This window comes from Elephantulus edwardii, unplaced genomic scaffold, assembly GCF_000299155.1.
Source record: "Elephantulus edwardii isolate Elephantulus edwardi_28Jun2011 unplaced genomic scaffold, EleEdw1.0 scaffold00262, whole genome shotgun sequence".
Taxonomy (NCBI): domain Eukaryota; kingdom Metazoa; phylum Chordata; class Mammalia; order Macroscelidea; family Macroscelididae; genus Elephantulus; species Elephantulus edwardii.
Genome location: NW_006400012.1, coordinates 3,261,469 through 3,286,002, shown reverse-complemented (window position 1 = coordinate 3,286,002; position 24,534 = coordinate 3,261,469).

Sequence of the window (24,534 nt, the reverse complement as noted above, 5' to 3'; positions counted from 1 at the left end):
GGGAGAGGGCAAAGCGAAAGGGGCTCTCTGATTGGCTCTTCTGCTGAATGGTTGCCTAGAGACGAGTAAATCTTTGGCTTTACTTTGGCGAAGAGGCGGGGACAGAGGAGTGTGGAAGGAAGTAGCGCTGCGCATGCGTAATAGAGAGGGGCTGAGTTGCTATCCCATTTCTTTCCACTCTATTTGTATTTTCACTACTCTCTTCTGCCTTTTCTAGCGTACGGCTTTTAACCTCTAGTTTCACACCTCTTTCTGGAGACTGCTTTTCTTCTGTTTCTGAGTCTTTTCTCATTGCTCGCCCCTCCCTTTACGAATACGGAGTGAAACCCCCCTGCTTACCACCAACTTGTCTGGGAAAACCTCTGGTTTCTGGACCCACAGAACTTTTCTGATTTCTTAGTTAAATTCAGTGGAGGTAAAGGGGTGCTTCACCATTTGCCTGTCGGTTTCTTTTATGTGATGGTTTGTTTAGATGTTGGAAACTAGGATGCGGTTATTTTCTATATCAGAGGGACCACCAGGTGGACAGATTTCAGCCTACCTTCCAGACTGAGACTAGAAAGAAGATCTGATGATCCACTTCTGACAAAAAAAAAAAAAAAAAAGACTAGTGAAAACCTTGTCAATAACACTAGGATATTATTATCTGGCATAGGGCAGGAAGATTTGAAAAGCATTCAAAAAAGTAGTAGAAAAGAGTTGCCTCCCCAAAGTAAAGTTCACATTAATAATGTTGGACTGAAACCTTCAGAACCTACATTTGATGATGTGGGATGACTCAAAACATTAATTAACACCCATTAATTATAGGAATGTGGAATGTATGACGAATGAGTCTGAGAAAATTGGAAGCCATCAAAAATTGAATGCACCACGTAAAGAGCAATATTGTAGGCATTAGTACACTAAAATGGACCAGTATTGGCCATTTTAAATGGGACAGTCATGTAGTCCACCATTTAGGGAATGATCAACTGAAGAGGAAGAGCATCTTATTTATCCAAAAGAAAATGTCATGTTCTACCCTGAAGCACAATGCTGTCTGTGGCAAGATAATATTCACATCCCTACAAAGCAGATCAGTTAATACCACAATTATTCAAGTATACGCAGAAACCACTAATGAAAAAGTGAAAGAATTGAAGATTTTTATCAACTTCAGCAGTCTAAAACTAATCAAACAAGCAATCAAGATGCATTAATAATTTACTGGTGATTGGGATGTGAAAGTTGAAAACAAAGAAGAGGAATCTATAATTTAAAATATGGCCTTGATAATAGAAACAATACAGGGGATTACATGATAAACTTTTGCAAGACTAATGAGTTATTCATTGTCATTACCTTTTTCCAATGATATAAATGGTGAATATACAAGAAAATCTCACAAGATGGAATAACTAGGAATCAGATTGGCTACATCTGTGGGAAAAGACCCTGGAGAAAGAAGCTCAATAGCATCAATCAGAATCAGGCCAGGGACTGACCTCAGAATAAACCATGAGGTGTTCATATAAAAATTCAAGTTGATGGTGAAGAAAATGGATAACAAATTTATAAGATGCCTTTGAATTGTGATGTTGATGGAGAGTGTTGGATACACCATGAATTACCAAAAGAATAAAGAAATCTGTCTTGGGGAAAAGTGCAATTAAAGTGATCCTTAGAGGCAAGGATGGTGAAATTTCATCTCATGTACTTTGGGCATGTTATGAGGAGGGGCCAGTTTTTGGAAAATTAGAAGGTCTTCAAAAGAAAGTAAGACCCCCAACAAAATGAAGTGACACACAGTGACTGTAACTATGGCTCAAACATGTCGGAGATCATGAGAGTGGCACAGGATAGGGCAGAGTTCAATGTGTTCTTCATAGATTTCTTATGACCTCTGGTCAACTCAATGGCACATAACAATAACTACAACTATGACTTTAAAGTATAAATATTGGTATATCTCTTCTGAATTTAGAGACCTTCTCAAGACTAGATTGGATTCATTTAATACTAATGACTGAAGACAAGCTGTGGGATAACATCAAGGACAACACACATGAAGAAAGCAAAAGGTCAATAAAATGACAGGAAAGAAAAAAAAAAGACCAAAATGGATGTCAAGAGAGATTCTGAAGTATGCTCTTGGACAGTAGATAAATTGAGCAGAAGACATAATAAAGAGTTGAACAGAAGATTTCAAAGGGTAGCTCAAGAAGACAAAGTATTACAATAAAATATGCAAAGACCTGGGGTTAGAAAATTAAAAGAAAAGAATGGGCTTAGCATTTCTCAAGCTAAAACAAATGAAGGGGAAAAAAATTTCAAGCCTCTTGTTGCAATGTTTTGAGTTCTAGTGGCCTAATGGATAAGGTTGCTGCTGTTGTTTTGTACCATCAGGTTGGAACCACCCCTTGGTAACAGTTCTCAGAAGAACAGGCAATGTATAGCATTTGCAAGGTCTGTTGTCAGGTACCTCTCCAAATTCCTGAAGAGCAATGAATTCAATTTAAAGACTAAGGTGTGCCTGATTCAAGCCACAGTCTTTCTCATCACCTGCTAAACATCTGAGAGCTGGGCAATGAATAAGGATGGCAAGAGAGGAATCAATACATCTGAGTTGTAGTTTTGGAGAATAGTGCTAAATATCCCATAAACTGCCCAAAGAACAAACATATGTCTTAGAGAAACTGCAACCAGAGTATTTCTTAGAGACAAAGATTGGACATGTTGTCAGGAGAGGCTTTTCCTCCGAAAGGGATATGATACTTGGAAAGGTAGATGATTAGCAAAAAAGAGGAAGACTCTCAATAAGATAGTCGATGGTAATGGCTTCAAATGAGTTGAGGATGGCAAAGGATAGGGCAGAGCTCAGATCTGTTGTTCATAAGATTACTATGAGTCATATTCACTCTATGGCACTTAACAACCACAACAAAGGGTACAGAGTTGGGCTGCCAATCCAAAGTGAGGCAGCTTGGATTGACCAGCTGCTCCACAGGAAAAAGATGAGCAAGCTCCTCTTATGCAATTTATTGCCTCTGAAAATCCACTGGAGAGTCTGTTTTTAATCAGTTCCAACAAATGGCAATGAAGAGGTTTTGTTTGGCTTTGAGTTGAAGGTTTCTGTGAGAAAGATATTGGATGACACTCCCCCTCCAAAAAAAGTATTAAAAGAAAATTGAAGTAATATACAGGGCAAGTGTACCAAAAATAACCAGTCAATTTCAAGAGATAACATTAAGATCAAGAATCAATGGTCTTCAAGCAGGAAGCCCAAGCTGTACTGATGACATTACAGAAAAACAAGACTCCAGGAATTACCATATTACCTCTTGATAATATTACAAAGAGGTGCTGCCTGGACATGCTCACTCTCAATGCACGTAATTAAGAATTTAGTCATTTGGGCAACCAACTAGAAAAAAATCTATATTTGTGTCCATTCCAAAGAAATGTGATCCAACAGAATGCGTAAATTTCCAACAATATCTTTAATAACACATGCAAATAAAATCATGCCGAAGATAATTTTAAAATACTTGATATAGTGCATTAACAGGTAATTGCCAGGAATTATAGTCCATTCAGAGGAGGCTGTGGATTAAGGGATACCATTGCTGATGTCAGATGGAGATATACACACGCGCGCGTGCACACACACACACACACACCCTGGAGAGAGGATGAAAGGCACCCAAGCGTCGAGGACTCTCCTTCATAGGGTCGCTATGAGTCACCTGTGACTCAATGGCACTTAACAACAACAACAACATACACACTCACACACACACACACACACACACACACGCTGAAAGGAGAGAATAGGAGAAAGATGTTTATTTGTGTTCTATTGACTATACATACAAAGGCATTCAACTGTGCAGATCATAACAAATTGTGAATAGCGTTGCGAAGAGTGGGAATTGCAAAACATTTAGTTTTGCTCTTGCTAAACTTGTACATGGACCAAAAAGCAACTGTTCCAACAAAACAAGGAGATACTGAGTAGTTTATAATCAGGAGAGGTGTGTGTCAAGGTTGTACCCTTCCATATATTCATTCAATCTGGGAATCCCATCTATTTAAAGAATGTGATATCAGGATTAAAGGAAGATTCATAAACAACCCACTGCAAATAACCCAACCATACTTGCTGAAAATGATGAGGACTTGAAGCACTTACTTGAACACTCTGATGAAGATCGAAGATTACAGCTTCAGCATTAATAAGATACCTCAACATCAATAAAACAAATATTTTCAAAACTAGGCCAACAAATCACATCTTGATAAATGAAGAAAAGAATGGACTCAGATTCTAAATTCAGGCTAACCTAAATCCTGGTCTTCCTTCTCCATTTAACTATATGTAAGATGTTGAGCAGGTAATTCAATTGCCAAAAACCTCCATTTCCTAGCGGTAAGGAGCTGTTCTGCCAACCCAAAGGTACATGGTTTGAATCCACCAGCTGGTCCACAGGAGATAGATGGGCAGTCTCCTCATGTCAGGTTTACAGCCTCTGAAAACCCACTAGAGGGTTTGTTAGTTCTGACTCGATGGTACACAGCAGTAACAGAATGGGACTAAAAGTGAACAGCTATGTAGGGTTATATAAGGATTACATGCTTGCAGTCCTATTAATACATACAGTGTTTGATGTAAAGTATGTGCTATGTGTTATTTATATCAAATAATAAGTTTTGAAAAACAGTTGCTGTCATTGACTCAATTCTCAGTCAGATTTCCCAGACTATAATTGTAACAGAAGCTCTCAAGGATCAACTGGTGAATTTAAATGAGGACATTTTGGCTAACAGCACAACACATAACCACTATACCACCAGGACCCCTTATGTCAAATAATAGCTATTATTATTTACCAGCATACATTTATTACGCACTTCCAGTCCCACTGCCAATTTCAATTCATGGGGAACCCTCTTATGGGTTCCTGAGGCTAGAAATTATTATGGGAAGAGACTGCCTATCTTTCTCCTGTGGATCGGCTAGTGTATCTGAGCCACTGGCCTTTCAGTCAGCAGCCCTATGTGCTATACACTAGATCAGCTGGGTTCCTTGTAGAGCTTCTGCTACTGGAATGCTCTGCTGGGTACTAGGGAAAGGCTTACTTTCCAAATGAAGTCTTTGCCTACTTTTCCTGTACCTGCTAAACTGTGACCCTTAATGTCTGCCAGGCTATTAACCTCAAATAATGTGCCTGCCCAAAGAAACAATTAATGGAAAGCTGCAAAGAGTCCTTTGTTCTGAAATGAGGATAGACAATAGATAGTTTGATAACTTACTTTTACTTTGAGGCATGAAAACCTGCCCACTGCAGTGGAGTCATCACAGCTGACCGTGGGCTTTCTGTGACTATAGATTTTTATAGGATACTGCTTATTTTTATAAATCTTTACAGGATACTACTTATTTTTCTTTTCAAAGTATAGCATTTGGTAAAGTGCACAAATATTAAGCCCATAGTTGATGAACTTTTAAATATTCTTAAATATTAATTTTTAACAAAGAGATCATGATAGAAAGCATCCCAGTTTCCTTGTGCCCTTTGCCTTTCAGTATCCTACAAGGGTAGCCACCATTCTGACCTCTATTGTTGTCGTTGGCTAGTATCACCAGTGTTTGAACTTGCTATAGAAGGAACAGAATTGCCTATGCTCTTTTGGTTTTAGCTCCTTTCTCTCAACTGTATGTCTATGAAACTAATCTGTGTTGTGTGTAACTGTTGTTTATTATTGTTCATCATTGTGTATTATTTCATTACATATATATTTGATAATTTGGAGATGAAGATTTTGAAACTCTGTCTCACATACTCTGGGCATGTTGCCAGGAGGGACCAGTCCTTAGAGAAGAATATCATGGTTGAAAGGATGGAGAGACAGCACAAGAGAGGAAGACCATAGATGAGATGGACTGACACAGGGATTGGGATTATGGGGGCAGGTGTGTCAAAGATGGTACGATTGGCTCAGGACAGGACAGAGTTCAGAGATATTGTGCATAAAGTTGCTAGGAGTCACAGACGATTCAACAGCACATAACAACACAGTGACAATAGTGTTTCTACGATTACTTGAAATTCCCAACTAAATGAATAAAGATGCAAACATTGTCATACATGTCTTTTCGGTGAGATCCATTCACCTATGTATACATGGAAAATATAGTCAAGATTAAAATTACTGCATCAGATTAGACACAAAAGCCATTGCAATCAAGTTGATTTTAGTCCAAGTCATAGGGACCATATGAGATGGAGTAGAACTACCCTACAGGGTTTCCTTAACTGTAAATCTTTATGGAACAGACTGCTTCATCTTTTTTTAAGCAGAGCAGCTGGTGGGTTTGAACTGAAATGTCAGCAGTCAAGTGCTTAAAAACTGAACCACAAGTTGTTGCTGTTAAGTGCCATCAAGTCAACTACAACTCATAGCAAGCCTATAAACAATGGATCTGAAGCCAGTTCTCCCTTGTACCATTCTTATCATATCTGACATGCTTGAGCCCACTGTTCCACTCATGGTCAATCCATCTCTCTGAAGGTTTTGCCCTCCTTCACTGATCCTCCACATTTCTAAGCATAATGTCCTTTCCCAAGGACTGACCCCTCCTAATAAAATGCTCAAAGTATATGAGACAAACTTTCACTATCCTTGCCTCCAAGGAGCACCCTCGTTGCACCTTTTCAAGATGTGTTTTTCTGTTTGCCCATCTGTGAAATATCCAGCACTATGCTGCCAAACAATTTTCCAAAGCGGTATATCAATTTATCTTCCAACTAGTAATGAGTCTGGTTGTTCCACATTTATGCTAGTATTGGCACTGCCAGTCTTTTTCATTTTAAAAAGTGAAGTCTTCATCTCATTGGGATTTACATTTGTATGTGCCTGATTCATGTGCTCACTGACCATTCGGCTACGCTATTTTGTGAGGTGTCTCCTCAAGTATTTTGGGGAAGAGTGTCTCTCTTTTTTATACCCCTGTAGATCTCTTTGTATTCTGAATGTGAGTCCTTTGTCAAATATATGTTTATAAATAGCTTCTAATATGTGGCTTATTTTTAATTCTCTTAATGCTGTCTTTTGATGAACATAAATTCTTAAATTTAAAGAAGTTTAATTTCTTAATCTCTTATAATTAGTGTTTGGTGGGTTTTTTTTTTTTTTGTGTGTGTGTGTGTGTGTGTATGTGTGTCTATCCAAGACATCTTTGCCATCCTAAGGCCACACATGTATTCTTTTACACTTCCTCCTAATTCCTTGATTGTTTTTTTTTTTTTACATTTAGGTCTATGGTTCATCTCAAACTTATTTTTGTACAGCTCAGAGTCAAAGTTTATTTTTTCCCATCTGGATATCCAATTAATTCTGTAATAGTTGGCAAATACTTTGTTGAAAGAATGGGTAAATATTTGTTTAATGAAAAGTTCAGTTAAGAGAACAAAGTGACTGGCTACTTAAAATTCAGATTATAAAAATAAAAAAATCCCAAAACCAAAAAAACCCCAACAACTCCAAACCAACCCTGAAAATACAGCATAACAAAATTAATGTATTATATTATCCCATTACATTGACTCTCAGAACCTTCTCTACTTATTCAGTACCTCATAGTACCTTTAGCAAAGGTGGCCTCAATGTAGAACAAAATATAGAGGTTCTGATTTAGGATTGATTACCTTTGATCTAGCATGTCTTGGTTCTACCTTGCATAGGTAAAATTTTATTCTACTTCCTTACTGTGGTAGGAGGAAATAAGTGGATAAAAGGTTTTTTTAAAAAAAGGTTATTATTTACTCATTTACATGCATATATTTTTCCATAGACTAAATTTTCTTCTTTTTACTTCTTGGGCTATTACTTCATTTTTCTAGAATTTTGTTCCAGGCTTTCTCTCCAACCTCCTTTAAATGCATAGTGTTTTCTCTATATTATAAAATTGTTACTCATTGAAATTGAAAAGAGTCTCAAGCAATCATCATTTCTCGTCACTGAAACTGTCCTTTCTAAGATTATGGCCTCCCTCTTGCCAAATTCCTGCTGTATAACATCCAACTCTGTGTGTGTGTGTATGTAATGTTAAGACCTTCTTTGCATTCTGAAGGAGTTACTGATTTAGACCTAGGAAAGCTGAGGAAGATAGAGCAAAAGTAGAAAATATTTTTACAAATGTCAATTGTACTTTAGTAATGACCCTTAAGAAGTTGGATGTTTTAACAGAAACATACCCTAAGATATACCAGGAGCCTTAGTTACTTAGCGGTGTTATAACAGAAATACCATGAATTGGAAGTTTTAACAAATTTATTTTCTCACAATTTAGGAGGGAAGAAGTGTAAGTTTTAGACATCAGTTCCCAGTCAACTCTTTGAGATCTTTATCTCCTTTCTACATCTGCATGCTGGTGCTCCTTGGAGATTTTCATGTGTCTTGGGATCAATCTTCTCCCGTGTCTAGGAAGTTCTCAGCATAGGGACCCTGGGCCCAAAGAATGAGCTCTTTTCTCATCTCTCCTTTCTTGGGGAGAGTTAAATTAACCCTTCTCTGCTAACTTCCCTCTTCTTTGATCTCTTATAAAAGGTGATACAGGTTACACCTCATAGTAACTCCCCTTGCAACAATCAGATCAGGGACCTCAAAAAGGGTGTTACATCTCATCATAATCCCCTTACAACTGATTGGCTTATAGCAATTCACATGTCAAGGGATAATTACATCATTGTATTAACAGACAAACCGCTAAGAATCATGGCCCAACCAAACTGGCATGTATTTTAGGAAGATACAAATCAATCTATGACACCAGGAGAGAAAAGAAAATCTGCCGTTCATCTTTTTTTAAAGGCAATTCAAAAACTTTGAATATCCTCTGATTTATGAGTTTATGTCTAAGGTTTTTGTTTTCTCTCAAGTGGATCATAAGTGCTCATTAAAATGCCCTCCTCTTGGGGGAAAATACCTTCCATTCTTGTCTTAAAGTGATTTTAAATTTTTACTGAAGATAATATATGTATAGAGAAGTGCACAGATCATAAGTATACTTTTCACAGTTTGTGTCATTGCCATATAGCTTGAAAAAAACAGAATCTAGTTAGTGCCTCCCATATTAATTAAGAAGCTCCCCTTTGCCATTCATATTATTAACTTGTGAACAGTTCACTACTGTCCTGACTAGTGACACCATAAATTCATTTTGCCTGCTTCGGTAGTATATACAAGTCCTACAGGATAAACTATTTTGTGCTGAATTTCTTTTGCTTAACATTATGGTTATGAATATAAGCGTGAAGATAACATTTGGGCTTGTTTCTGAATCACATTTGAATGAATCAATAAAACAATTTATTTTATCCATTAAATTATGCATGAACATGTAGGTTGTTTCCAGTTGAAATAATGTTGCAAAGAGCACTCTTATAAATGTCTTTTGACTATCTTCCCAGGAATGGAATTGCTGCTTGATGGGTATGAGTCTGCACAATTAATAGATATTATCAGTCTTCTAAGTGATTAGACAAGTTTACATTCCCATGAAGCAGTGTTTGAGAGTTTCAGTTGTCTCCCAAGCTTGATAACATTTGTTATTATCTGTCCTCATCTTGTCCAAACCTTTTATTTTGGTCATTCTGGTCACTCTTAAAATGTCTTAAAATTTGTTTTCCCAATGGTCTTCAAGTATATTTATGTATGTTTAGGAGAAAGGGAAGTAGAAATTAGAGGTTGTATAATTTCTTGATTGCCATGCGATAATTTACCCTACAAATTTAGCAGCTTAGGGCAATCAAAAATTATCTTCTCACACAATTTTTCCTCACACAAAATCTAGGAATGCTTTAGCTGAGTTCCTCTGGCTCAAGGTATCATGAAGGTATGATGAAGATGTGATGCATTGATACAGTCATCTGAAGGCTTAATTAGAGGGAGAAGATTTGTACTCATAATGCTTTGCTCACATGGCTGTTGCCCAGGAACTTCAGTTTCTTCTCACATAGTTTTCTCCTCAAAGATGCTTGATGTTGTTATGGTTAGGTGCCATCAAGTTGAGTACAATGCATAGCAACCCTATGAAGAAGAGATTTGAACCCTATCTCATCCTGTGCAATTTTCATAATCTCTGGCACACGTGGGCCCGTTACTGCTAATACTGTATCAGTCCATCTGGTTGAGTGTCTTCCTTTTCTTTAACAGATCCTCCATCTTTTCAAGCATTATGTCCCTTTCGAAGAAATAGCATCTCCTAACAATATGCCCAAAGTATGTGAGATAAAGGGCATTTTAGCCTCCAAGGAACACTGTAGCTGCACTTTCCCCAAAACATATCTGTATATTCCATCATTAGTTCATAGGAGATTCAGTGCTCTTCTCCAACATGGCAACTCAAAAAAAATCAATTCTTCTTCTGTCATCCTTGTTCATTGTCCAGCTCTAGAGCCATAGCAAGTGAGTGAAAAGACGACAGCCTGAATCACGTGTACTTTAGTCTTCAAACTGACATCCCTGCTTCTCACAATTTGGAGGAATCCCTGGCAGTGGACTTTCCAAATATATATGTCTTCTGATCTCCTGATTGCTGGTACCAAGAGTATTCATTGTGTATCCACATTAAGATGAAATCGTTGACAATTTCAATCTTTTCTCCATCAAACACGATGTTGCCTATCAGTCCAGTGATGAGGATTTTTGTCTTCTTAATAGTTCTTATCATATGGAGGCTGGCCTCCTCAGAGTAAATGATTTAAGACAGGATAAGAAAGAAGCCATGATGTCTTCTTAGGGCCAGCTCCCACAAGTGACATATCATCTCTTCCACCTTAGTTTGTTCATTGAAGTTAGACACTAAGTCCTGCTCACTCGAGGAAAGGGGAAAGAAAAGAAAGTACCAGAAAAAAAATGTACGGATACATTTTTTTAAAACTACTATGGTATTATCTGCATCCCAATGAATAGTACTAAGACATGGCTTGGAATTCCAGAACCCATCTAGGACTTTTGCCAGTAAATCCTGATCTCCTTTTAAGCATCCTCAGGTAATTTTTTTTTTTAAATGTTGCATAAAAAGAACCACGTTTGGTATTAAAAAGTTTGAGAGTCCTTGTGTGGTACAAACAGTTAAGTGTTCAGCTGGTACTTCTAGCCCCCCTAGATAGGAAGAAAGGTCTGACAATCCACTTTTGAAAACTAGCCATCAAAAACCCTTGAATGGTGTAAGCTTTATTTAGAGTAAAGCCCAGAAGGAATGAAACTAGAACTAGTCAGATCTAGTAGGGGATGGGTAGTGAGGGAACGGTGGCATAGTGCGCTACTTGTTGGACTGCTAGTCAAAAGGTCAGCAGTTTGAATCCACAAATTGCTCTGTGGTAGAAAGATAAGGCAGCCCCTTCTTGTTAAGGTTTATAGCCTTGGAAACCCAACAGATGGTCACCATGAGTCAGAACCAACTTACAGGCAGAGGGATTTGGGGGTTTGATATATCATGCAGGCTCAAGTGCCATGTGCTAGTGAAGGTGCTAGGCCCACCTGGGAAGCATGAAGGGAGTATGACGGGGGGGTGGGGGGGGCCATAGGGGCACTTCTAGAGAAAAAAGGTCAAAGATAAATAGTACCAACTTTATCCTTCTGACCTAGATGTCTCTAGACTCCCTCCCTCCCCATCTCCTTAAGCCCTTTGTCATTGAAGGAGGGAGAGAGTTATTATAATCAAATGGCTCATACCCTGGCAATCCATGTTTTAAAATAAGCGCATTGAAAACTCTAGGATAGTGAAAGTTGTATTTAGAGCAAAGCTCAGAGGGAATGGAATTTAAAACTGGTCAGCTCTGATAGGGCACAGGGAATGAAGGAGGGGTTGCATTGTTGTGCACTGACATCACAGGCAAGAAAGTCCTGGCAACGTAGTGGGCTATATGGCAAAGTAATAGGCTAAGACATAAGGTTAACAAATGGCTTAACCTCTCTGACCCTCAGTTTCCTAATCCTTGTTTATTCTTATTCATTGCCATCGAGTTGAAACCAACTCATAGTTGACACTCAAGCAGGTTTTCAGAGACTGCAAATCGCACGAGAGAAGATTGTCCACCTTTCCACACTGGAGCACCTGTGGATTCAAATTATCCTTCTTTAGGCTGGCAGAGAAACTCTCCAGCCACTAGACCACCAGAAATAGGAAGTAACTTTCTTGCTTCATGGAGTTCTGCACCAATTAAATGAGCTAATGAATGATTGTGAAAACACTCCCTTCAACAAGATTTTTCTCCTCGCCAACCTTGTGGTCTTTTCTCACCACGAGGACAGTTTAACAACTACATTAGATGAGTACAAGGAAGGGGAGATCCCGAGCCTTTTCTGTGGTTGCTTTCACTGCGTGGGCCCAGATTTCTTATCTGAGGATTAAAGATTTTTAAATCTTTCTTCAGAAAAAAGGCAAGTAAAAATTGTTAATTGATCACTTCAGTCTCATGAGCAATTGGATGTCTCTGAACTTTCCTTACAATCCGACCCAAATGTTTCTCTCACCAGCCTGCCCACTCCTGTTTGAGGAGGCTAATAGCATTCACACAGTTTGCTAGGGAATGAAGACATGCTAGTCCAACTGCCCGGAGCAACTAATTCACCCAGTGGGTTTCATTCTCACTATTCATCCGTTCAGAGTTCTTTCAACTTTCAAAGTTTCAAGCAGTAGAAAAATGACTGGCTATTTTAAATGGAGTTTATTAGATTACATGAAGTAACTGAAGTTATCTTAGAAAATCGAAAGATAGCTGAGGAATTGCTCATTGGCTCTGTTACCAGGAATAAAGTACAAAACTCACGGCAGGGCTGGAAGACCCACTGACATCACCATAGACATAGACAGCAAGTATTTCTGCTGCTCTTTCTGGAAACAAGATGTAGTTATCCCCTCCACAGCCGCCACCTGTTGATAATGAGAGCCTGGTGTCACTGCTTCTTCCCATCACTAGCTTTTGATTCAAAATCTGAAATAGGAGCATCTGAGCAGGTCGCAGATCATGTGCCCAAAAGCTAATTGCAAAGAAAGCTGGGAAAAGATCCTCTAACATTTTCTGCTTTTGCATCAGGAATTGGGCTCTACCTCTTCAAGGAGTGGATTCCCCAAGCAGAGAAAGGAGGTTCAGACATGGATTGACTGCACATGAGATTCCTATCCAGTCTTATACATCAGTCTCTTATGAGCGCTGCCTGAATGAGTCAGCACCTTGTAGCCCAGCGGGATATAGATGAAGATAAGTTCCTGAGGGCCTGGGGAAAGGCTATTCTGTTCGCTCCACCGACTATTACTCTCTGCTGGCAGTCATGTGAGACGTTTCCTCTTCAAAATTCTTAAAATAGGCATTCAATGGATGTTTGGTGGGAGTGGAAAAAGAGGTGTTGGCTAACAGCCCTACCTCCACCCCCCAGTCCCAGGTCTCATCCTTAGCTCTGACACTACTGTCCGTGTGGCATCAGTCACTTCACTGCTGGAAGCCTGTTTCCCTGTTTGTTGAAAGAAAGAGACCCAGGTAGCTCACCTCTAGTGCCGGCTTCCGCAGCGAGAGTGACGGCGGGCAGCGGGCGGCAGGGCCTGCCCCTCCGTGCTTAATGGGATTGGCTGCAGATAATGACAGTGTCCCGAGCGAGTGCTTGTATAACAGGCAGATTTACCGAGAGGGACGACTGTTTGCTCAGCAGCCGAGAAGTCTATAATTAGACTGTCACAACATCAGCAAAAGTACAGGATCAATGTAATCAGAGAAGAAATGGAAAAGAACACGGCATCAGTCAAAGCCTCCAGTGGGTCCTCGCGGTTTCCGGAGCACTAATCACCCAGGCAGGGTTCGGCGTCCCGTTTGTGGGTTTCCTCCTGGGTGATGCTTGCTCGGTTTAGGCCTGCCCTGCCTGCCCATTTCAGTCTGGGCGCCTTTCTCCTCCTCAATCATACCTCTGTTCACTGCGTATCAGCTGAGGGAGACCAAAGGAGGCAGGACTCATGCTCAAAGCTCAGTAGCTAAGCACCCCCTGTTCCTTACAATGAAGTGGGGGCAGGGCAGGGCGTGCACGCCCCTGCTTCTTTAAAATGCAGATTCCCGGGTTACTCCTCAGCACTATGGAACTAGAATCTGCACTTTACCACACCCTCAGAAAATTCTCTGCACAGAGATAAGAGTGAAGACTGCGAAACCAACCAGTCCCTCTGTCTCCTGTCCTCTTGACCTGTCCCTTATACTCCTCACCTGGTGAGGTTACGCCCCACTCCGGCCTCAGCAAGGTTCCAGGCAGCTGAAGGTTAAAAGGGCTTTATCCAAAGCCAAGGAATGATAATGGGCTTCTTATTTTCTTTTTAATCACGTGAAGAATTCCAAGCTACCGAGGTGCTTATCTCATTAATCCTCATGACATCTGAGCCAGGGTAGGGGCCAGTGTCTTTAGTTCTTCCCACCACCCTGGCTCTGAGCCCGGATCGGCTGCCAAACGAGGGCTTCTGGTTTCCCTGGATAGAAACAATTAGATCACGTAAATCTGTGCACTTTGCTTAAACTGTTTTCTTACACGAATAATACATATTCTGTTGTAAATAATAATGATAATAAAACACAGCAGAGCAAAAGGACGAAATAAAGTGTTATTAATCCCATTACAACAGTTCTGTGTTAACCAATATTCTTAGATAAACAATTTTCTCACAAAAATATTACGTGCTGTATTACAAGAAAATACAGAAAACAAAAGGAGGCAATAAATGGTTACCAGTTCTTCAGCAACAATTCTAGGTTTATCCATTCAGACTTGTGAGTACACCTTCATACATACATTCTATTCCTCTATCAATCAGAGGACACAGATGGCACACTCAAACATGGTTCTTGAGAAGAGTTTAATGAAGGAACTACTGTGGAGTTGTAGGTAAGGTTACCGGAAACCTAGCAAAGTATGGGGCAGCCCCACTGGATTAGCAACAACTGGGAACCACCCTTTTCCTACACAGTTGAGAAAAGATAAGCTACCAGAACCGGAGGAGGGGAGGGGAGTCTTTGTAACCAAGAAAGGACTACTGGACAGAAACTAAGGCAAATACCACTGATATACATACACCAAACAGGAAGAGACTCGAAGCAAAATACCTGACTTTTTATTCTTGCTTCTCTCTGATATGAGGCTTCTAGTGCCAAACACCACTGCAATTAGATGGGTACAGTACATGGAAGGTAGCCTCCTATGACAAAGAACAGGGATATGGAGACAGAGTGGGAAAATGGCAACTGTATAATGGTCTTTCTATGTGCAGATAGTGATGCAATGATAGGCTTTAAATATTTTCAATTCTAGTAGGTACAGTATGGATGGTGAAGAGATTGAGACTGTTAACAGCTTTAGTTTGCTTGGCTCCATAGTCAACACTCTTGGCACCAGCAGCCGGGAAATTAAAAGATGCATTATGATGGGAAAGTCTGCTGTTGGAGACCTCTCCAAAGTACTGAAGAGCAATGATGTCACTCTGGAGACTAAGGTGCACCTGATACAGTCCATGGTCTTCACAATCACTTGCTATGTGTCAGATAGCTGGACTAGGGATGATAGAAGGAGAATTGATGCCTTTGACTGTGGTGTTAGAGAATAGTATTAAATATACCATGGATTGCTGAGAAAATGAACCAATTCGTCCTAGAGAGGATTAAACCAGGTTGCTCCTTGGAGGTAAGGATTCTGTAGCTTTGCCTGACATACTTTGGACATGTTACAAAGAGGGACCAATCCTTGGAGAGGGACATCATGCTTGGGAGGGTGGAGGGACAGCGCAGGAGTGGAAGACCCTCTAAAAGTGGATTGATTCAGTGACTGGGGTAATCGGGGTAGGTGTGTCAGCGACAGTGAGACTGGCACAGTATAGAGCAAGGTTGAGAGCTATTGTACACGGGGTCGCTATGAGTCACAGGCAACTTGATGGCACATTAACAACCACAAGAGCGGTAGATACAGTGTTCTGTCTCCAGCTCTTTCCTTGACCACATAAAGGAAAGCCTGTACTGTTTGTGTTATTACTCTGAATACAGTGAGGTAAGAGCTCTAGCTCTGACTTTTCTCTTTCCTTCTTCCCCCTCCCCCCTTTTGTTTTTCATTTTTTGCCAGAGATTGCAGTCAAGATTCAGAAATTACAGAACATGGTGGTGGTTGTTATGTGTCGTCGAGCAGCTTGAGACGCATAGCGACCCTTTTTACAATAGCCCTGAACCCTGCTCTATCCTGAGCCAATCTCATTGTCTGACACACCTACCCCCACTACCCCAGTCAGAGTCAATCTATCTCATAAAGGTTCTTCCTCTCTTGTGCCATCCCTCCACCCTCCTAAACATGATGTCCCTCTCCAAGGACTGGTTCCTCCTTGCAACATGTCCAAAATATGTCAGACTAAGCTTCAGAATCTTTGACTCCAAGGAACAGCCTCTCCAGGACAAACTGGTTTGTTCTCCTAGCAGTCCATGGTATATTCAACACTCTTTGCCAGCACCACAACTCGAAGGCACCATTTATCTTTCTATCATTCTTAGTCATTGTCCAGCTCTCTGATACATAGCAAATAATTGTGAAGACCATGGCCTGAATCAGGTGTACCTTAGTTTCCAGACTGACATTGTCGCTCTTCAGCACTTTTGAGAAGTCCCTGACAGCAGCTTTCCCCAGAGCAATTTGTTTTTTTATTTCTTGAGTGCTGGTTGTGGAGACAAGCAAGCTAAAATCATTAACTACCTCAATCTCTTCTCCATGATGCTGTCAATTGGCCCAGTGGTGAGAAGGTGAGAATCTTACCTTCTTGATGTTGAGCTTCAATATATATATATATATATATCATTAGAAAAGAGGACTAGACACTACAAAAATGCCACAGAGGGAAGCATCTGATCTCTAACTTCATTAGGGAGGAGAAACAAGAACACTAACCCAATGCTGATTCCTTGAGGTGGAAGTCAGATATTCCTTTACTTTCCAACTTTTTTTACCAAGTTCTAATGCCAGGCATGCTTTCCACAATATTGTCTTCTCCCCTGTTGGATTTAATAATTCATAGCAGTGGCCACATAGAAGATATAGATAATATTCATAAGTATGGGAGTTATTAAGGAAATATCAAGTTACAGTTCAAGATCAGAAATGACTCAGGATATAATTCTATAGTCCGGACAGCTTATTTTTAGCCAAGCCTGCAGGCAGGCCTGTCTCTGACCCTAGACTCCTTGACCTCTAGACCTAACTTCTGCCTTATTTCACTCAAGCAAGTGTCACAAAGCTCCATAGCTCCCCTGGCAAGTGCCCAGAGACACAATACCCTGCTAGTAAATTTCAGCATGAAAGCTCTCAGCTCTCTAGTTCTGCACGTCAGCAAGTCTAGTTCTACCTCCAATGCCCAGAGGCTCTCTGTTCTATCAGTAAGCCATAAAGACTCATGGAGACTCAATTCTCTTCTTCAACGGGTTGAGATGCTCATCATGATGTCTCTGGCAAATCTTCTAGTTCTGCTGTATCTCCTTCTTCGGAGACAAAGATAATAAAGCTCTGTCTCCTCAAAACATGCCCAGAGATTGTGTGATGAAGTCTTGCCATTCTTGCTTCTGAGAAGAATCCTAATTGCACCCTCTCTAAGACATATCTCTTTGTTCTTCTGGTGTCCATGAGATAATCAGTACTCTTCTCCAACACCACACTTCAAAGGCACCAAACTTCATCTGCCATCTTTATTCATTGACCAGCTCTCAGATGTGTAGTAAGTAATTGAAAAAATCTATGGTCTGAATCAGATACACCTTAGTCCTCAAACTAACATCTTTGCTCCTAAGTAATTTGGAGAGATCTCTGACTGCAGACTTTTCCAGTGCAATACATCTCTTAATCTCCTGACTGCTTGTACTAAGTGTATTGATTATAAATCAAAGTAATATGAAATAGTTTAATGTTTCAATCTTTTCTCCATCTATCGTGATGTTGCTTACAGGTACAGAGGCATAGACTTTGTTTTCTTGATGTTAAGAAGCAATTGAAGACTGCAGTCTTTGATCTTCTGAAGTGTTTCAAGTTTTCCTCATTTTCAGCCAACAAGGTTATGTCATCTGTATATTGAAGGTTATTGATGAGCCTTCCTCCAATCTTTTTTGTTAATTTTGTTCCCCTTGTTGTACATTTTCTACCACCACCACCCTCACAATTCACCCCTTGTTCCAGATTGTTGTCATACATATAATGCCTAATCATATATTCCTTTCAGACTGTTCTTTTCCATGTCTGTTCTAAAGCAATGCTCATTATCTATTCATTCTTTTCCCATTCTCTCTCCAACTCCCTCATGTCTGTCCTATTTTATAACAGTAGTCTTTGCAATTACGTGCTATGCATCGGAGAGTTGGACAGTGAATAGGGATGATAGAAAGAGAATTGATGCCTTTGAGTTGTGGTGCTGGAGAAGAGTGTTGAATATACATACCATGGACTGCTAGGAGAACAAACAGGTTTGTCCTGGAGAGGGTGAAGCCAGAATGTTCCCTGGAGTCAAGGATTCTGAAGCTTCATCTGACATACTTTGGGCATGTTGCAAGGAGAGGCTGGTCCTTGGAGAGGGACATCATGTTTGAGAGAGTGGAGGGACGGCGCAGGAGAGGAAGACCCTAGATGAGATGGATTGATTCTGTGAGTGGAGTGGTGGGAATGAATGTGTTTGAGACAGCGAGGCTGGCACAGGATAGAACGGCATTTAGGGCTCTTGTACATAGGGTCGCTATGAGTCAACAACGACTCGATGGCACATAACAACAACAACAAGAGTGTTATGCAGTGTTTGCCCTTTTGTGACTGAGATAGCTCACTCAGCATAATGTCTTCCTAGTTCCCCCATGTTGTGTAATGTTTTATGAGTTCATTGTTTTTCAACGCTGTGTAATATTCCATATGTGTGAATATATCATTTTTCTATCCACTCGTTTGTTGATGAGCATTTGGGTTGCTTCCATCTCTTTGCTATTGTGAATAATACAAAAATAAACAGGGGTGTGCCTACATCTATTTGAGTCATGACTCTGGTTTCTTTAGGTTATAGTTCTAGTAGTAAAATTGCTAAGTCAAATGGCATTCCTATTTCCAACTTTTTGAGAAAGTGCCAGACTGCTTTCTCTAGTGGTTGTACTATTTTTTTATTCCCACCAGTAGTAAATAAGAGTTCCAATCTCTCCACAATTTCACCAGCATTTGTTATTTGCTACCCTGTTGAACTTTGCTATTGTTGCTGGGGTGAGATGATATTTCAGTCTCCCTCCAATCTTGATGCCACATTCTTCTTCATAGAGTCCAGCTTCTTTAATTTATTTAGCTTAAAGATTGAATAAGTATGAAGAAAAGATACAACCCTGACACATGCCTTTTAAAACTTTAAACCATGTAGTGTTTCCTTGCTTTGTTTGCACAACAGCTTCTTGGTCTAGGTCTAAGTTTTGTGTGAGTACAAGTAAGTGTTCTGAGATTTCCATTCTTCTCAATGTTAGCCATAATATGTTATTATCCACACAGTCAAATTCCTTCACATTGTCAATAAAGCACAAATAAGTATTTGTCTATTATTCTCTACTTTCAGCCAGGATCCATCTGGCATCAACAATGATATCCCTGGTTCCATGACTTCTTCTAAGCACAGCCTGAACTTCTGACAGCTCTTTATCTATGTACTGTTATAACCATTTCCCCCAAAAGAATGGAGATCCCAAAACACTTAATTGTGCTCAAGTGAAACCTATACCTAGATCATGGCACATGTTGTATGAACAGAACAAAAGAACCCCACATGGTATAAAATTAAGAATGGGGTCTATCAGGGCTGTAACTTTTCTCCATACCTATTCAATCTTTATGCTGGTTTATTAGTAACATACAAATGAGAAAACCTTGCTAAAGAAAATTAAGAATACTTGAAATACTTGATGGCCTTTGACCATCATGATGGATTAAATATCAAGATAAAGAAAACAGAATCCTCACAATTGTACCAAAACACTATGTTATAAACAGAAAAGAGATTGTAGTTTTGATGGATTTTATTTTTCTTCCATCTCCACTCAATGCCCATGAAAATAGCAGTGGAGATATCAGTTGTCATACTGAATTTTGCATCTACTGCTAAAGATTACTTTGAAGTGCTGAGGAGAAAAGATAGTACTTTGAGGTCTAAGGTGCAACTAATTCAAGTCATGTTGCTGTTATTTGCGATCAAGTCAGAACTGACTCACAGCTGACCCTCCAGCAGGTTTCCAGAGGCTGTAAATCACAAGGAGATCGGCCATCTTTCTCCCTTGGAGCAGCTGGTGGATCTGAACCGCCTGCTTTTGGGTTGACAATGCAAATCCTAGCACACTTGGACACCAGAGCTCCCTAACTCAAGGATTAATTAATTTTACCTTTATATATGTGTTCTTTCAAGTCATATTTCTCCTCATACTTTTTCCTTTATTGTGTTTTGAGTGAATGTTCACCAAGCATATTTGTTTTTCATTCAACTGTTCATACACAGTTTCTTTTAGAACATTAATTATTATACCCGCAATGAAATCTCAGTTTTTCCACTTCCACCCTGCAATTCTCATTCCAAATACTTCTTCTATACTACCAGTTTTTTCCTTCAGGACTTTCTCTTTAGGTAAAGGCTACTCTTTAGGCCATATATGGTTATTCTAAGGAGTGGTTTCTCCTTGGTGTTATCAGTCACCTTTTAGGCCTGTGTGTTGTCTAAATGAAGATTGAGCCACATGCATAAATTTTGTTCCAGATTTGAAAGTTGATGAAAGACCATAGTCCTGGGGGTTATACAAGTCACTACTGGACTAGTAAGTCAAGTCATAGCATTTTCAGTTGCTTCATATGCATGTGCAAGTTGGACAGTGAATAAGAAACACGAAAGAATTGCCTTTGAATTGTGGTGTTGGGAAAGGATAGTGAATATGCTATGAGTGGTCAAAGAACAAAGAAATGGGTCTTGAAAGAAATGAAGCCAGAATGTTCCTTAGAAGAAAGGATGGTAAAACTTAGTCTCTTGTACCTAGGACACGCTATCAGGAGAGGCCAGACTCGAAAAACATCATGTTTGATAAAGTAGGAAGTTAGTGAGGAAAAAGGAAGGACCTCAGTGAAATAGACTGACATGATGACTTTAGTACAGCAGAGATTGTGAGGATGGTGCAAGACTGGGGAGTGTTTTGTTCCATTATGAATTGGAATTGAATCAATGGCACCGCCTAAAAAGATAATATCCAGTTGCTTGGTGGGTAGGAGTTACAAGAACATAGTGAGAATGTCCATACAGACGCACGAGCAAGAAATGACAAATGCCACGTGATGACTGAAAGAAACCAAGGAATTCCTAGAGATATCAAATAGGGAAGACATCGGCATGACTGAGACCCTGATCCATGCAAGCTCTGGTGGCATTTTCTGAAGGAGGTTGTGCTGCTAATTCAAAGGTGACATCCATCCCATGGACATCCAAAAGAATGAACAGGTATGTCTTGGAAAAGGTGCAGCTAGAGTGCTCCTTCTGGAGGCAAGGATAGCAAAGCTTTCTCCCATACTTTGAACATGTTGCTAAGAGAGACTATTCCTTGGAAAAGGATATCATGCTTGGAAGAGTGGATGATCATCAAAAGAGAGGAAGAACCCCATCAAATGGATTGACAGAGTGACTGCAGCAATGGGCTTAAGCATATAAGAAATAGTGAGGATTACACAGGATAGGACAGGATTCAAACCTGTTGTTCATCATTGAGTCGTACCTGATTCAATGACACCTAAAAACAACACCACAACAACAACTCTATAAGAAAATGATGGACAATATCCTTCTATGCCTCTGACACGCCCATCGTGAGTACCCCAGTCACTGAATCAATCCACCTCATACAGCGTCTTCCCTTCCTGTGCTGTCCATCCACCCTACCAAGCATGAAGTCCCTCTCCAAGGACCTGTCTTTCCTTACAACATGTCCAAAGTATGTCAGACGAAGTCCCAGAATCCTTGCCTCCAAGGAGTAGCCTGGTTTAACCCTCTCCAGGATCAATCTGTTTCTTTTCTTAGCAGTCCATGGTATGTGTTCCCAAAGACCTTCTGGTGGGTCAACTATGAGCTGGTTTTGACTTGATGGCAATATGTTTGAGCTTTTTCAGTTAAGTGCTGATTTAGACTATTATTCTCCAGAATTGTGAGGAAATACATTTCTGTTTTAAAGCCACCCACTTGTGGTATTCTGGCTACAGCAGTATTAGCAAGCTAAAACAATACTATTCTCCACAAATGTGGTGGAAGGGTGAGCCACATTAAGAAGGAAAATAATTCTAATAATACTGATTTATTAACAGTAATCAGTATTTTAAACTTCTAATAATTTCTATTTAATGTTGTTGTCTGTTGTTATTATGTGCCGTTGAGTCATTTGCAACTCATAGCGACCCTATGTACAACCCTGTGCCAATCGCATTGCCTCTGACACACCCATCCCGATTACCCCAGTCACTGAATCAATCCACCTCATAGAAGGCCTTCCCCTCCTGTGCTGTCCCTCCACCCTACCAAGCATGATGTCCCTCTCTAAGGACCTGTTCCTCCTTACAACATGTCCAAAGTATGTCAGATGAAGCCCCAGAATCCTTGCCTCCAAGGAGTAGCCTGGTTTAACCCTCTCCAGGATGAATCTGTTTGTTTTCCTGGCAGTCCAGGGTACATTCAATACTCTTCTCCAGCATCACAGCTTAAAGGCATCAATTCTCCTTCTATCGTCCCTAGTCATTGTCCAAATCTCTGATGCATAACAAGAGATTGCAAAGATCATGGCCTGTATCAGGCACATCCTAGTCTCCAGAGAGACACCGTTGCTTCTTGAGTACTGTAGAGAGGTCCCTAAGAGCAGACTTTCCCATCGCAATACGTTTTTTGATTTCCTGGATGCTGGTGCCAAGAGTGTTGACCGTGGAGCCGAGCAAACTGAAGCTGTGAACAATCTCAATCTCTTCGCCATCCATCCTGATGCTACCAGTTGGTCCAGTGGTGAGAATCTTTGTCTTCTTGACATTGAGCCTCAGTCCATACTGAAGGCGGCAGTCCTTGACCCTCTGCAGCAAGTACATGAGGTCCTCCTCAGTTTGGGCAAGCAGGGTTGTGTCATCTGCATGACGCAGATTGTTGATAGATCTTCCACCAATCCTGATGCTACACTTCTCCTCATAGAGCCCAGCCTCTCGGATAATCTGCTCTGCATACAGGTTGAAAAGGTATGGAGGCAGGATGCATCCCTGGCGTACACCCTTCCCAATTTTGAACCATACAGTGTTGCCCTGCTCTGTTCTGACGACTTCCTCTTGATCCAAGTATAGATTTCGCATTAGCACGATTAAATGTTCTGGGATTCCCATTCTTCTTAGAGTCAGCCACAGTTTGTTATGATCTGCACAGTCAAACTCCTTTGCATAATCAATGAAACACAGATAGACATTCTTCTGGTATTCTCTGCTTTCAGCTAAGATCCATCTGACATCAGCTACAACATCCCTAGTACCACAACCCCTTCTAAAGCCAGCCTGGACTTCTGGCAGTTCTCTGCTGATGTACTGTTCCAGTCGTTTTTGGATAATCTTCAGTAGAATCTTGCTTGTATGTGGAATCAACGATATTGTTCTGTAGTTTCCACACTCAGTTGGGTCACCCTTCTTTGGAACGAGAACAAATACAGATCTCTTCCAGTCAGTAAGCAATATTTATTACATACCATTCATTTTTCTAAGTTCTTCATAGGCACTTACATTATTTAGTCTCTCAACAATCTTGTAAGGTAGATCATATTATTATACCCTTTTAGAAACCAAAATTTAAAAAAATTAAATGCTTATTCTGGGTTATGTGGCTAGTAAGTGGGGAAGGCAAAATTTGAGCCATGTTTTCAGAATCTATTGCACAACAGTGATTCCAGGATCAAAATTATGTCTATAATAATGCTAAGTCATTATTCTCTTTATTAACACTCACTTTCTCACGATTATACAATAGAGTTTTCCAGAGATCACATGATATGAAATGAGGACATCACTCTGAGGTTGATGGACAATAGTTGCCTGATACAGGCTATGGTCTCTGCAATCACTTGCTATGCATCAGAGAGCTGGACAATGACTAGAGATGATAGAAGGAGAATTGAAGCCTTTGAGCTGTGGTGCTGGAGAAGAGTATTGAATATACCACGGATGAGTAAGAAAACAATCAGGTTTGTTTTGTTCATTTGACAGTCAGTGGGATATTCAACACTCTTTGCCAACACAACAACCCAAAGGGATTTTTCTTTGGTGTTCCTTATACATTTTGGTTGCTTGTTTTAAGGAATACATTCCCTCTTGATGTTATTGATTATTCCATCCTAGAGAGGGTTAAACCAGGCTGCTCCTTAGAGGCAAGGATTCTGAAGCTTTGCCTGACATACTTTGGACATGGTACACGGAGGGACCAATCCTTGAGAGGGA